The 14,950-nt window shown below is 40.5% G+C and overlaps 1 protein-coding gene across 1 annotated transcript in view; it reads left to right on the plus strand.

Moving 5' to 3' along the window:
- Positions 1–1,621: 1,621 nt before the first annotated feature.
- USP25 (ubiquitin specific peptidase 25) overlaps positions 1,622–14,950 on the plus strand; it is a 309,467-nt gene continuing 296,138 nt past the window's right edge. Inside the window, exon 1 of the mRNA XM_082480993.1 lies at positions 1,622–1,625. The gene's annotated coding sequence lies outside the window, so the exon portion shown is untranslated. The remainder of the gene's footprint in view (positions 1,626–14,950) is intronic.

The raw sequence follows: 14,950 nt of genomic DNA on the forward strand, positions 1-14,950 counted from the left end.
GTGCTACTGTCTATGTAACTGATGAAATCATAAACAGTATTGGTCCCAATACAGTCATAGCCCAGGTTCAATTTCCTTCCTGTCTTGGTTCCTCAGGACTGATGCCTCACATCCCTTTATATAGCGCATCTGCTTTGTGCATGGCTGTGGGCCAAGAGTTCTTGTCTGCACTACATTAGCGTGAAAGTTTGGAGAGTTTGTGTTGGTGACATACACAGGCATGGTTTGGTGAGGGAATGGTGATGGACAGATGTTACTATCTCTATTAGGTGGGCATGCAGTTCTTGTTGAAAGTAGCACCTGTGAGGTACATCTCTGTGAGAAGAAAGGTAGAACGGGCCATGAACTTCTCCTTACCCACATGTACAGCTCTGCTTAATCAAATTTTGGAGCCGCTGCTTCAAAAGTGCTGCACATATTCGGACTGGAGTGTTCTCCACTACAGCAGTGCAGCTTCTTACCGTAACAGTTCTCATTAAACTCTTTAAATTGTTAAATCCATCTTAGGTATATAAGGTATCTTAGGCACATAAGAATTTAAATATGCAAATATTGTGCAGTGGGTCAGACCACCAACATCTTTCTTAGAAAAAATCATGTTGAGGATTTTGCTATGACCTCACCCTATTTTTCTACATAAAAGAAAAATATTGTCTGACTTCTTTCATAGCATATTCTACATCTTATTGACAAATCACTTATGACACTAATTTATTAGCATAAAAATATTACTACACTCAAGGCAGCCTGCTTTGATTTACTACATCAGGGTTTTTCGTATGCCAAGGTCCTATCATCTCTGCTTGATCATTAAAGTCCCTTGGCTTCCCCGCCCCCCCCCCCAACAGAAGAGTTTTGCCTTGTTGCCTTGGCTAAAATCCTGAATACCGGAACGGCTTTGCAGCTCAAAGGAACATTCACTGAACTGATGCTTAAGAAATACAGGATGGGTTTTTCAGAACCACCTTCTTTACATTAGCTCCTTGCCAGGAAAGTCAGAGGGAAAGTAGGGAAAAAATAGGGGTACGTAAAACCAGAAAAGTGAAATGTAATGACAATTAGAGGTGAGGTGCTTAAACTGCAACATTGTTTTTATCCTCCTTATGTGAAAGCTACCTTTATTATATGCAAAATGAAACTAAATACACATATCCTTTTTGCATACAGGTAGTGTTTCAGGGGTTGATATCTGCTTAGTTTTGTGAAAACATCAACACCCCATTATAGAAGCTGGACCCACTGACTGTACCCACAGGCACCTGCTGAGTTCCACAGAAGACAGACACTTGAAGAAACATGGGAATGAAACTCTTTTGCCATCATCATTTTATTGCAAGAAGATACAACTTTAATAAGCAGCCGGTCCAGGTGTTTTTCTCTTTTCCAAAGATGTACCCTCCCCCCCTACCAGTTTCTTTTCAACTATGGTAATCATGCACAACCAGTGACTGACTACTGGTACTAGTCAAAGTAAGCAAGCCCTGCATCACTAATACTCCAGACTACAAGAGTCCATTCAGAAAATGTATGAAAGATAGAAAACAGACTAAAATTAAAACTTGCACTCTATAACCAATTATTTTATCTTGTCTCCACTTCTTCAGCCAATAATAACTGAAACCAAATAAGCCAAAACAATTTCACTATTATTTAAAAATGAGCTATCTAAATGGGATATGAATAAAAAATTCAGACACATTTTTAAATCTTTCATGCATTCTCAGATTTTTGTATACGTTTCAGCAAATGCTATTTTAGCTGTAGCTATAAATATGAACTCTTCTTGTTTGTGTAATGTGTACCTACCAGACCCTCAGCCAGACCAGATCATGCTATAATACATTTCCAAAGAGTATGTTCTTATTTTGTCTGAAAAATAAACAATTCATCTGCTTGCAAGGAAGCAAGTTTGCTTGTGAACCCAGGAAATAAAAACATGGTGGTGTTATATATTCAGCATAAAAAAATAGCACAAAGGTTTGAAATATGAACAAATATTTCAAAAAACTATACGGCTCTAAGTTCAATTCATGTAAATAAGCAAAAGCTCATGAGTGATCATTCAAGTTGCATTATGTAAAATACCCTACGCATGCAGGCACACACCTTAAAAGCTGTGAGGAGTACACTTGCTCCTTTTTGATCTTCACACCGCCCACCAGGATGGCCGATACCGTACTGAAATGCCCTAACGCTTTCCCTTTCCTCTCCCGTCTCTAACAGATATGAAAGCACAGAATACACCCAGCTGCATCAAACTCTCATTCGGAAACAAAATCTTTAAAAGGAACTTTGTACATGTATCTATCACAAAGTCATCACATCCCATTGTCACATACGCCGCGCATTAGAAAGCTCATTCTTGCCCTAGGATTGCTGAGATACTTGGCAAGACAGACGGCCAGTCTCCCCGTCTCCCTGATGGCGTCTGCATTGCTGCAGATTTGTCATGTAATTCATTGGATTGAACTTAGCACATAAATTTTCAGTTATGACTAAAAAGTTAGAAAATTCTGCACAGATGAAAACGGCGTGTCTCCACTGATAGTCAAGCAGGGAGCACTTTGGGGAACAAGGGCGGGAACAAAGGATCAATCCCAGAGTGCGAGAGTGACTTACAGAAAGGAAGAACAAGCTAAAAGAAACACTGGCAAGAGATAAATTCTGGTGTAACTCTTAAATATATTTCTACTTTTGTTCATTTTCCATCCAAATATCATTAAATATTTAAATGACTTCCAGCTTAGATGGCAGTTTATTGAGATTTTTTTTGAAAATTGAGATCCCGGTAAAGCAAAAGCTTCTGCCACAATCTAAACTCTGAATTTTAAACCAGCATCTCCACAATAAACTACACACCTCCATTCTTAATTAATGCAAACCAGAGCCCAGATCCTGACAACAGACAAGATCGTGCAGAGCCTTCCCCTTAACACAGAGGCAATGCAAATCTGTGTTTTCATAGGAAATCTCATGTCGGACAGAAATACCAAAAGGAACAAGGTCCTTTCATAATAAAGGTTTGAACCTTTCACGAATATTATGCCGTAATTAACAGGTTTAAAGCAAATTTGATTATTTTACTCAGGGTTGGGTTTTTTTTAGAAAAGGAGACATTTCAATCATTATTTTACATAGAGTAGGCCATGCTATAGGGCTGAAGTGCAAAAACGTGAGGATATTTCCAGTGAAATATTTAACCTGAATGGAAGGAAAAAACATTACTACTTCAACAACTCTTTTGAAGAAGTTTGTCAAAGTCCTTACATGGCAAATATATGTATACCTATAAAAGTAACTTCATTTTAATTCACTCTTTCCTCCTAATTTTGTAACGTGTGTCCAGTAGTCTAAGTGAAGGTGTATTAGTATCATTATTACCAACGTATAAAGTGGTGAGATATCCAGAGACCTCTTCTGCTTTTAACATTTACTCAGTATACGTTTTTGTTTTATCTGAAATAAGATTTCTTAAATTAAGTAATTATATTACTAAAAGTCTTTGTGCACAAACAGTTTTACTGCATAAATATGACATCAAATAATAGATGTCAATTTGCTTTACAGAGCATCCTAAGTATCTTTACAAGCACCATCTTACTGACATAATACAGCCTGCATTAGGAGGAACCGAGAGGCAGTGGAGGTTTTCCCTTAACTACACCAGCAGAATAAAGCAGTAATACTTCAGCTGCAGACTCTTGCTCCACCACTCCAGTGCAGACAAGACTGAATGCAGTACACACGCAGAAAAGAAAATTTCTGAAGAGGAGAACGAAACCAAAATAGTAACCAGAAACAAATAAGAAACCCCAGCTCAAGGGCAGCTGTGCCAATCCTATTTTGCACTATTCTTCTTCGTTTTCTTCCAGTATTCCTGCCAAAGGAAATTCCTCTGTATTTTCTTAAGATGCCTGAATCTGAATGAGAAAAAGGAAGATATAGACTGAAGAAGGGCTTTTCTGATAGCCTTACCTGAAGGGATGAGAAAACAGGGGCTGTGGAGTGTGTAAACTGAGAAGAAAACAACTCACAGGCACAGATTCTTAGTGGAAAGATATTAGCTCAAGATAAAAAAACCCTGGAAGTCATATCTGCATGCAGACACCCTTTTCCTAGGATTTTTTTTTTTTCCTTCCGAGAAGGGCAGATAGCAGTAGCATTCTTCTCTTCTAAAGGATTCAGCCCCTTGAATAAACTGATTTTTACTTACCTGTTAGGTCTCTCTCAATACTAGGATCCCAGCAGATCTACAGCCAACTAGTAGCAGCGCAGTCCTACTCCAAAGTCTGGTTCTTTGTTCAGGTAGGCAACAGGTGGGATGATTCTCAACCTATCTGTTGAGAAAGAAAATAAGTAATTTTTAACAAGAACAGATATACCCAGACCAAAAAAAAAAGAATTGAGCAGCAAATAATTTTTCTTGCATTTCTAACTGAAGCCAGGTGACATGGGTACAGAGGACTGTCATGAAAGCGGGGGGAGGGGAAGGCAAGAGAGGGAGAGATAAAATCATTCACCCATCTAGTTCTGTGGAAACAACCACCAGTATAGTTGCTACCTTGAAAGCTGGTCCAAGTTCCTGCTTTGCTTGATTTGGACTATGTACCTGAACTTCAACCTACCACCCTAGCCTGTGCAACCTTTCTAACCACAGGGCTATGGGCACTCTTCTCCTTCCTCCCGTTGTATCTTCTTTCCCTACAAATATATTATTAATAGAATGTGGTCAATGCCAAGAGAATGAAAGAAGCCCACTTCACAGTAAATTGACAGGGACATCTTTTGGGATGAGGCAAGCCAAGACTCGAACCTGTAGCAGCCACCCAGCAGAGCTATATCATCTGAAGAACTTCTATCAGTGCAGTAAGCAATGTACGTGTTGTACACTGCTTCATCATCTTCTCCTCACCTTTTGTATGTTTTCAGTAGTCTACAGCGCTGGGGAGAGTAGTGGCACTAGCCAGAGTTTTTTAGGAAACAAAAGATTTCAAGGCCAGGTCTAGCAAAGAGGTGCCAAAGACATGACAGACAGACTCAGGTGGAAATTCAGCAGTGGTGGCAACAGAAATTGTTACTCACAGGGAGGAGTAAATGAGGGATTTGCATCAGTGCAGACCAAATTAACGAATTATGCATATGTGCTGCTAGTGTTACTACTTACTACTGGTCTCAGTGACTTGATCTGTTCACTATGGTGGTTGCATGGAGACAGCAAAGAGTAACAGAAAAAAACCTGAAAGCTGCTAAATCCCCGCACTCCAGCACAGGAATGGAACAGCAGAGGTGCAGCTCCTGTTATTTCTCCTTCTTCACGTCCTCCCAGGAAGGGCTCAGCCATTATAACACATTATTTTGGATCTTTTGACCTTGGTTGCCTTCCCCCTCTTCCTTTTTTTTTTTTTTTTTTGAGTGCTAAGTAGCTCATGTGCCCATCTCAACCCTTACAAGCCATGGTCTGGAGTGTTCACTGTAGCTCCATGGTTTCCTGTTTGGTCTCTGTTACCTTCTCAAGTACATTACTCAAAAGTGGAAGGTTAGATCTGGGATAATAAGATAATAACCAAAGGATAGGACTAATTCATCAAAGGAAGGCTCCTCTGGTGTTTGATGGACTCAAGAAAGGAAAGGAAGGGAAAAAGTCAACGTATCTAAACACATAAATATTTTGGTCCAGAACTTATGGCTACTACAGTCCTTCCTTGAATTCTGTTTTTAATTGTGGCTCTCAATGATTAAGCTTACTAAACCCAGAGAAATAGAAGCTGTGACACAAATGGGGCAGACCTCTGATGTCCAAGAAAGTTTTCTGAACATCCATGTTCTTTTCAGGGAAGTGAGATGACAGCAGTCTGCTCAGATCTGCGGCACGCCGTGGGCACTGAGCCCTGATGACTCGGTTTACCACCCATGGCTTGCCATCCTTTCCTTGAGAAAGGATGTGGCAACAGATAGGAAACTTTTCTCCGTCTGTAATACAGCTACAGCATTGCCCGAAATGTAAATTCCTCCGAGGGTGTTTGTAGCAGCCTTTGCTCTCAGCCATCAGTCTCCACTCTCACTCGGGATCTGTGCGTGGGTAGAGCAGCCTTTGATGTGACCACAGCTAATCAAAAAACCTGCACAGGTAGGGTTTGCAGCCCTTCCGAATAAGAAAGTTGGGGTTAGCTTCGTAAAAAGCCTTTGAAGGAGGAGGAAAAGGAGGATTTGAAAGCAGGATATCCAGATGTATTAAGTTCTCTTCACCCCCATGGTGTGGAACACTGTTATCATGACACAAAGGAAACACAGGGACTAGCTTTTTTCTTTTTCTTTCTTTTTTTAAAAAGAAAGTTCAGTTTGATCTCTTTGTATATAGAGAATTAGTTCTTTTACTTCATTTTTCCGCATTCAAATAAATCTCAAGAGGAAGGAGAACGCAACCAGGCACTATTTCCTGCGTGCATCATTTTCCTAGTGTGTTCCTTCTGGTTTGGTTGCTCTATTCTACAGCACGTTATTTTTAAACAGTTCAGCGACTCCTTCCAAAACGTTCCTTCTTTAACGAAATCTGACGCAACAGAAGGGAGAACGGGAAGGTTTGGGGGTTTGTACTTATAATCTTAAACCAACCATTGCTTGGCCCGAGCGCGTCAGATAGGGCGGCAGAGAGAGCCAGCAAGCCTTCAGACACCGAACTCTGAACTTCGGCCGGACCTTGCCCCGGTCAGCTCTGCCACAGGAAAGCGGGCAGACTTTGAACCCGGGGCTCTGGGGCTGCTGCAGGGTTGCCAGCAGAGAAACAGCTGCGCTTTGCAACACGAACTTTGTACTTAGACACATGCACATTTAATCTCTATAACAGAGCCTTTGTTCCATTACTTATTAACATCTCCTCCTTGAGTAAAGTTCTTTGTTAATGAAGCCCTAAAGCATGTCGTGGGGGGGTTTTCCACCTCCCCCTCCCAAGAGAAACCAAACCACACGCCACCCAACTTGGTAGGGTTACAGTAACTATTAAAAAGTACTAAAAAAAAAGTTAGACTTTATGCACCTTCTGAACACCGCGGATATTTGTTGTGCGCTCCCTTCTGAGGGACTCAGTTGTAATAGCCAGAGCTGATTATGGAAATCAGGCAATATTTTGGGACCTGTCTTTGCAGAGATCACTTCTTGAGATGATATCGACAGTAATACAGCCTGCAGCAACATTCAACCTTATTTAACACATCAGATAAAAAAAAAAAAAATAGTAGGAAAGGGTCAGCCCACTCACACTTAAAAGCCGCACTTTAAGAAAGCGTCATAGGATGTTTTAAAGTTGTACAGCTTTTTGCTATGGCTTTTACTCCAGAGCAGCGTCAGTGCTTGACTTCTGTGTGTTTCACCGTAACGTTTGCTAACGTGCACAGCACAGCAAATTCGTAGAGAAGATACTCAAGGCCTTAGGTGCAATTGTGCACCATCCGTTTGTTAGCCCTCACTGAAGTTAAACTTCTATCAGGAACAGAAACCTGTCTAAATAAGGACCAAATGAAAACCACAAGACAGGGGCCAAATAAGACGCTTAAATCATTTCTGTACCAGAAGTAAAAGCTGAAGATGCACATACGCATTTGCTGTAACAAAACCTAGTAACAGAGAGGTATCAGAAGATCCTGGTAATGCCCCGTTGCGTCTGCGTTGTGATAGCAGTATGGAGTGGCAAAGAAGATTAAGAAAGCAAAAGTTTCCTGAACAATTCTTCATATGCAACTAGAACGAAACAAATACTTGAAGTATATTTTCTTTGTCTGCAGATACTGCAAGTGTTTGTCACAGCCCGTTTGGAAGAAATTATCCACAGACAGAGGGATCACAGTTACGCTCTTCCATCACCACCATCTTTTCAAAACTAATTTCTTTCCACACCTCTGCGGTCAACTTTTTTCTCTTCCTTTTTTTTCCCCTCTTCCATATGATGAGGGAGACACACACCCCCACAACCCACCCAGCCTTCCTTCTTTTTTGTCAACAGAATGATACAAAAAATGAAATTTTCAACTACCCTACAAAGACAGGAGGGAAGAGAATAAACCAATTCAAGAGATTTCAGACCACTCCCTTGCGTGAAGCTGGGCTGGCAGGACTCAGAAGCAATCGGGTGAGGACAGTCAGCTCCTGAGCTGCCTCATGAAAAGCCCATGACTTTTCTTATTTAGCTCCATTTGCTTACCCACCACCTTCAGTGGTGAAAGCATCACCATTTGTCTAATCCGCGAGTTTCATTTGCATTCTTTGCAGAGAGCAGACTGACAGAAAATGACAGATTACTTTTCTTGTGTTACCACTATTTTGGGTAACAGTACCGCTAGCCCTCCGATGACTGCAGGAATGCCACACATTATTACTTTCCTTTCTATATCCAGAAAGCCATGTTTTCTCCTCCTCGAGGTGGCCCCCATTCACATTATGCATGCATTATCACTTCACCCCTGGAACTCGGCCCTCCCGTCACACGGGTCTACCATGAGGATCATAAGATTTAGCCATTGCTAAGAATAGACACGACCATTTGGAATAGATCCTACTTTATTTCTGGGCACAGTTTCTGAATGGTGTTAGACAATAAAACCTTTAGGTTGGATTCTGGATAACACCTGCCTGCTCTTTCCATCAGTTCATCAAAGGTGTCAGACCTCTGTCTGTGAGGGCAGGAACCAAGAACTGTACCATTTGCTTAGCCAGGGACGGTCGCAGACAGGAATGTGAATGAAGCCAAGCAAACTATAACATCTCTGTGAACAAAGCAGGCAAGCCTCTGGGAAATTGCAATCCTTTAATTAAAATAAATACAAATAAATAAATAAATACACTTGGAAAGAGTGCAGAGAAGAGCAACAAGAATGATTTAAGTCTGGGGAAAAAAAAAAAAAGGCTCCTTGCAATGAGGCACTGAACTAAATGTGTTTTGCTTCAAAGAGAAGATTATAATCTTTAAGGGACTAGACAAGAAGAAGATATTTCAGAAGACTCTAAATTAGTGGGCAGACACACAACTGAATGCAATATTTGCAAGTTCAATCTGGAGATAAAAAGCACATTTTAAGTATAATTAGCTACTGAGATGAATTGTCAAAAGATGCAGTAAATTCTCCATCACTAAGAAACTATTTTAATTATTGTATGCTTAGCTTATACTAGAGCCCAGAAGTCTCAGTCAACACAGGCCCAATACTCTTTAAGTTTATCTAGCTTCCAGCACAAGCCACCCCCTCTGTCTGAAAATTGTTCCTGTTGCTAATTCCAAATTAGGTGATTTTTTTCCTGAGTAATCCAAGGTGGGAGAATCATGACAAATGCATAATTAGTACATACAATACCAGGTCACGTAGACATTATTTATATAATACTAGCATTCCTCAGCCCAGTGCTTCCAGGAAAAAAAAAAAAAAGACATTCCCTAAGGTCTAATTCAGGTTACAAAACAAAAACGACAACAAAACCACCTGACCAAACAAAAATGAGTATTGCTTTATATAAAAACTTAAAAATATATAATGTTGTGTATAGTACTGTAAAGTGCTTTTATCAGACCCAGAATCCACCCCAGAGAGGAAAGGGTTCAAACTAGCACTATCAACCACTCTACCAATCCACTCCCAGAACACTTCAATATTGTTCCATACCCTAAAAGAAAAATACAGCTAGCAAAAATTTATTTCTCTTTTTGGTCCTCTAGGAGTTTACATGGATAGCTCCTATTAACGCTAATCAGAGTAAAGGGCAGAAATCCCCCATGGACAGCCATGTTGTCTGGGGATATGTCCATAATTAATATGTTCTAAGAGTCTAATTTTGAAACAAAGTAATCAGGCTTAAGATGAGTTATATTAAGACCAATAAACCTCTGACTGCATATTTGCCTATATATATATACTGTATCCAATGTCAGACCAATGTATAGTTTACAAGACAACTTCTGATAAAACAAGCTATATCTTAGCCGTATTTGGAAGCACGAAATACAAACGTACAGGACCAAAACCCCCACATTTTTTCTTTTTGTTTTATACTCTTCTTTGTAGCACGTCATTATTACAAATGTTAACGCTCATCATTGTTCTTTTTCACACTGTAGTACCCAGGCTCAGCAAAGCTAACATAATCCTAACACTTCTGATGTTACAAACTAAAATTACCATGCAGCACCATGGGAATATTTGTAATATGAAAGATGTGGAATGGGGACTTTGTGACAAGTACATGGAGGAGAGAAGAGGAAGCTAGATGGCTTGAACATGAGTGCTTTTGCAAGTAAGAGATGTTGTAATGGGACAAGGAATACAAAATAAAATTATGCCAATGGAATTTGGTTTCGGTATTACTTAGGATTTCTGTCACTGAAAGAGACATTTTCAAGTCTGTGGCCGCTGGTGCTCCAGCACAATTGATGCCCAAGTCATACATAATGCATGATACAACACAGTATATTAACTTAGCTTCAAAGTGTTAATATGTCATGAAACTTAATTCAGATATCACAGATTATGCAAAGGAAGGAGATGTGGAAACACTCTCTTGTTTCTCAACGATGTCAGCCAGACTTTGCTTTGTGTCCCCCAGTCCAGGAGGACGTAGCAGCAGCTCTCTCTAAACCCCTTCCACAAGGCAAGGGGTGGGTGGCTCTTCACCCCAGTATTTTTAGCAAAGAGATCCCGTACCTACCGAGAGCAAAACAGTGCATTCCCCCAAAAAGCAAAAGCCTTCAAATACAAGACAATAGACATGGTTTTGCAGTACCACAGCTGCAGATACATTTTATACCACAGATGTGAAAACTGTATAATATAACCACAGAAGAATTTATCATTTTCTTTATCTGCAATAAACTGAACTCCTAGGTTTAGCGCTGTGTGGGTAAAGAATCCAGCTGTACTCTCTGAATGCCCCTGAACAGACGGCAGCGGTGGAGACAAACTGCTTTCTTGATCGACAGCTGGGAGTAAAGATAGCAAACCTTCGGCCCCATTAGCTCAGTTGGGAATGGACCTGCATGGAGACTCATCTAGTGCCTCTGTCAGCTGGGAACGGAGCCCGTGACAAGCCACAGTGCTTAAAATGGAGGTAGAGACCTTCTCCCATTTCCACATGCGCTGTTTTTGTGAGTCTCTCACTAACTGCTCTCTCGCTGAGAACTTCCAGATTTCTTCATACAAGCTGCTAAAAAGGAGACCACAAACAGCGTATACCAAAATTGCATTGTAAGCAGCAGAGGGAAAGCATCCACAGGAAGCTTTTGCTTGTGGTATGAAGTTTTCCAAATCCCCTTCGAGGCACTTTAGCTGAGGGAAGAGGAGTGTAATCCACTGTCTAAGTCTAAGAGTGAAGTTTAGCTCCTGACTCTGATCTACCGTTCTTGCGTGACCTTGGGCCCTGATGCTTTTTAAGAGGGGTTTGAAGAGGTAAGTCTGATTGTCTCTGTATGTCACTTCATGTGTAGAAAAGGGAAAATAGAAGACAATTTTCTACCAATAAAGATGATAATATTAAGGTTTGAAATATTAAGATACTGCAGAGATGTATTAAATATTTAATATAGAGTGCCCACTAGCATCCATTTTTTTTGTGTGTGTAAAATCAGGTAAAACAGCCAAGGCGTATAAAGAACGTAATTAGAAAATATTGATATGCAAAATACTTAATGGTTTTATTCAGAAGTTCTATAGCAATCCCATGACTTGAAGCAAAAATTCAAAACAAACCAAATATGGTTAGATAAGTGCCTTTTTCTTTGTGAGGAAAAATCCACATATTTTAATTAAAACTCAGCTCTCTCTCAAGAGCCACCCGCACACACAAAAAAAAAAAACCAAGCCCAGAAAACCCACCCTAACTCTTGAAATTTTGAGGAATCTACTTTCAGTTAATGAACAGTGGGGTCCTAAATCCTCATGATTATTTAGACTATGGGTTTTTTTATTGTTTGTATGAAGCTGAGAGGGAAAAAGGGTGCTTCCATTATTCAGACTTAACAAACACATTCACAAGAACAGACTCGATTTAGGCTGGCTACGCAATCCAGTGGCTTTAGAGACAAAGAAAAACAAACTGGGACAACAGATGAAGGCCAGGATTCCCGGGAAGGAAACCCGGCTAACAGGACTGGTCCCAGCCCTCTACACCAGCTGAGGCAGAACATGTCCCTCGGTGGCCAGTTTGGGGAGGGTGGGAATAAACGAAACAAAGCAAAAAGATGCTGCCTGCAGGAGACAGCTTGCAGGGGGAAGTCACACGCAGGAGAGAGTCCCTACGTGCAGTAAAGAAATCTTGACTGTTATTTAAGAATACTGAGAAGTAACAAGGAGTTTTATTCTGTATCCTATCATAATCTACCAAAAACATTCTAAGATCAGCATCCAGTGCTACCAGTTCCCCAAAAAAGAATTTCTTTGAACATATACCCAAGAAAATGCCATTCATGCTGTCTGAAAGACACTTTGGGAGCCTGTTAAACCTTCCCGTAACAAATACATACCACCAACATAGACTTAAACATTTCAAAAAACATTGTAAAACAGCACACCACATCACCAGATCGTACTTAACAGTTGGCTTCTCCCTCAGCTACTTCAGGGGGCATCCAGCTCCAGTCTGCACTCACCAACTTACATCTGTCCCGTTCCTTGGTGGCAGGAGCTCCAGGTTCTCCTCACCTCCCCTTGGCCAAGTCAGAGTGTCCTGATCTCTCTTAGGTGCTCCTCATGAGGGCTCACTTCCTACTTTCTCCTCTGATGGCAATCTCATTCCGGAGCTTCTGCCAAATACGGCTGTGAAGGGTTAGTTTTCCCATCCCCTGTTTTCCGCAATTAAACTTAGGATGTAATAGAAGACCTAGGATATATAATTAAGGCTTAGGTTGTAATATAAGGGACGCTCTTTTGTTTAAATTCTCTGCCCTACTGTGGCTGTTTTAAATTTGTATTTCTATCATTCTCTAATTAGTATCTGTCTTCTGTCTTTAGGCTGGCTTTTCCTGTTTATAAGACGGTGGTAAAACATCATAAATCATTTAACCTAGAAAAAAGTGATCGCATTACCACCTTATGAAAGCTACAATTATCAGTTTGTTCTCAATATTAGCTAGAGAATAATGACAATAATACTAACAGAAAATGCATATGAGAAAGGGGTTACTTGGATGATTTAAACTCTTCTTCCCACGCAGACTGTTCAACTTCTGGGGACTTCCTCACAGTAAATAAAACAATCGTTGTGAGGCTAATTAGTTCAGGTGTGGCAGCAGGCTGATGAGTCTAGAAGGTGGTTCACCTGGAGTTGGTTCAGGTATTCACCCACTACCAAACAATATGAACATATTTTCCCCATCTCTCATGCTCTTAACCTTGTCTCAGCAAGCATCCTAGCATGCAAGGAAAAGCAAAAGCACGAGAGCCAAGACAGCAGACTCACCAGGACCAAGAGCAACCATTAAAAATATAGAAAATACCTGTGACAGCTCTTCAGGTTGTACAGTTTCCATCCTGGTTTACCCTATCAAGTGCTTGGATTACAGCTGCCTGTCAACATGTTGCTACATGCTTGCACACCAAACACAAACCTAGGGAGAACCTAAGTCTTTCTTCCCCACATGAGAAACAGTGGAAGGAAGCAAAGTCCCAAAACAAGTCACCCATCAACTTTACAACAGGGCACCGCAAAATAACGATTCCTTCTTCAATCTTTGTTTCAGTCTGATACCACTATCAAACTCTGTACAATCTTCAAAGAAGTAAAAAGAATTACTGTCAAACACACACAAACTCTTTTTCCATCTAAAAAGCACACATTTTCAAATTCTGTCCTCTTCTGCAACAAAGAAAGTGTGTGAAGCTAACTACATGCTAAAATGGGCTTTCAATTCAAAATAACCCAAACATAGAATATATAAGCCTTTGAATTTATGATAAGCCAGTCAACTATGCGTTAAGCACTGCTCAACAAAACCAGTCACAGCAGAGCTCTGACAGGCATTCAAAATAAGTTACACAACAAATCAAAAAATCGTCATTGACTTCTGCATCGTGATATGATTCTCAGTTCTTTGAGGCTGGTCCATGCAGTAATGAATTTATCATGCATCTTTGATCCTGCACACCAGCCTTTGCCAGCAAATCCACTTCGAGGATATTCCTAACATTCCAAGTCTTTAGAAGCATTAGTCTGTATTAATGAATTAAAAAAGAAAAAAAAATAGAAAGAAATTAAAAAGATATCTATGTGCTTTAGAGCAATATTCAGCCTAATCCCACCAACAGTTTTCCTTAAGGCTTTGAAATCCATTACCTTCTGCAAGAATAGGAGCTTTATGGCAGCCTTCAAAAACAAGCTTCTACCTTCAACACAGGAACTGCAGTTGCTTCAGTGGCAGATCAAGGTCTCCGTGCGGCACAGAACAGCAGTTACCCAGTGAATATAACAAATGTGCCAGCAAGCATGTATGAAAAAGAGTATATGTAAAGACAGAAATCTCTGATAACAGCTAGTCAAAATTCATCCCAGAAACTCTTTTCTGAGCAACAGTTCCTGGGAGAGGGGAAGGGAGCATTAAAACAAGTCTGGCTGCATATCTTGCAGTTGCTGAGGTCTGAAGACCTTTATACCAAACACAGTCATTTACTCACAGGGCCTGAGTTCTTCACTTTGTTTGTACAATGCTTGGATGCAGGAGGAATGGAAAATTCCTGCAAAGAATTCCTTCTCCTGGGTCAACTGGACCTAAAAGGATTTAAGAGAAATTGGATGCCTGCTCTAAGGCAAGCCATTAGTGCAAAAGCGCTATCAAACCGTAGACTTAGGAGAGCTTCTACCCCTTTTACAGATGCTAGACCAGAACGCCGGACACAGACTCCTTTGTAAACCTTCTGCTAGAAAAGGAATCACCCCTTTAGCTAGGTAAAGATGTCTAAACACCACAGAGTCAGTGAAACAG

This window comes from Vanellus vanellus (genome assembly GCF_965231255.1).
Source record: "Vanellus vanellus genome assembly, chromosome: 1".
In the NCBI taxonomy this organism is placed as follows: Eukaryota; Metazoa; Chordata; class Aves; order Charadriiformes; family Charadriidae; genus Vanellus; species Vanellus vanellus.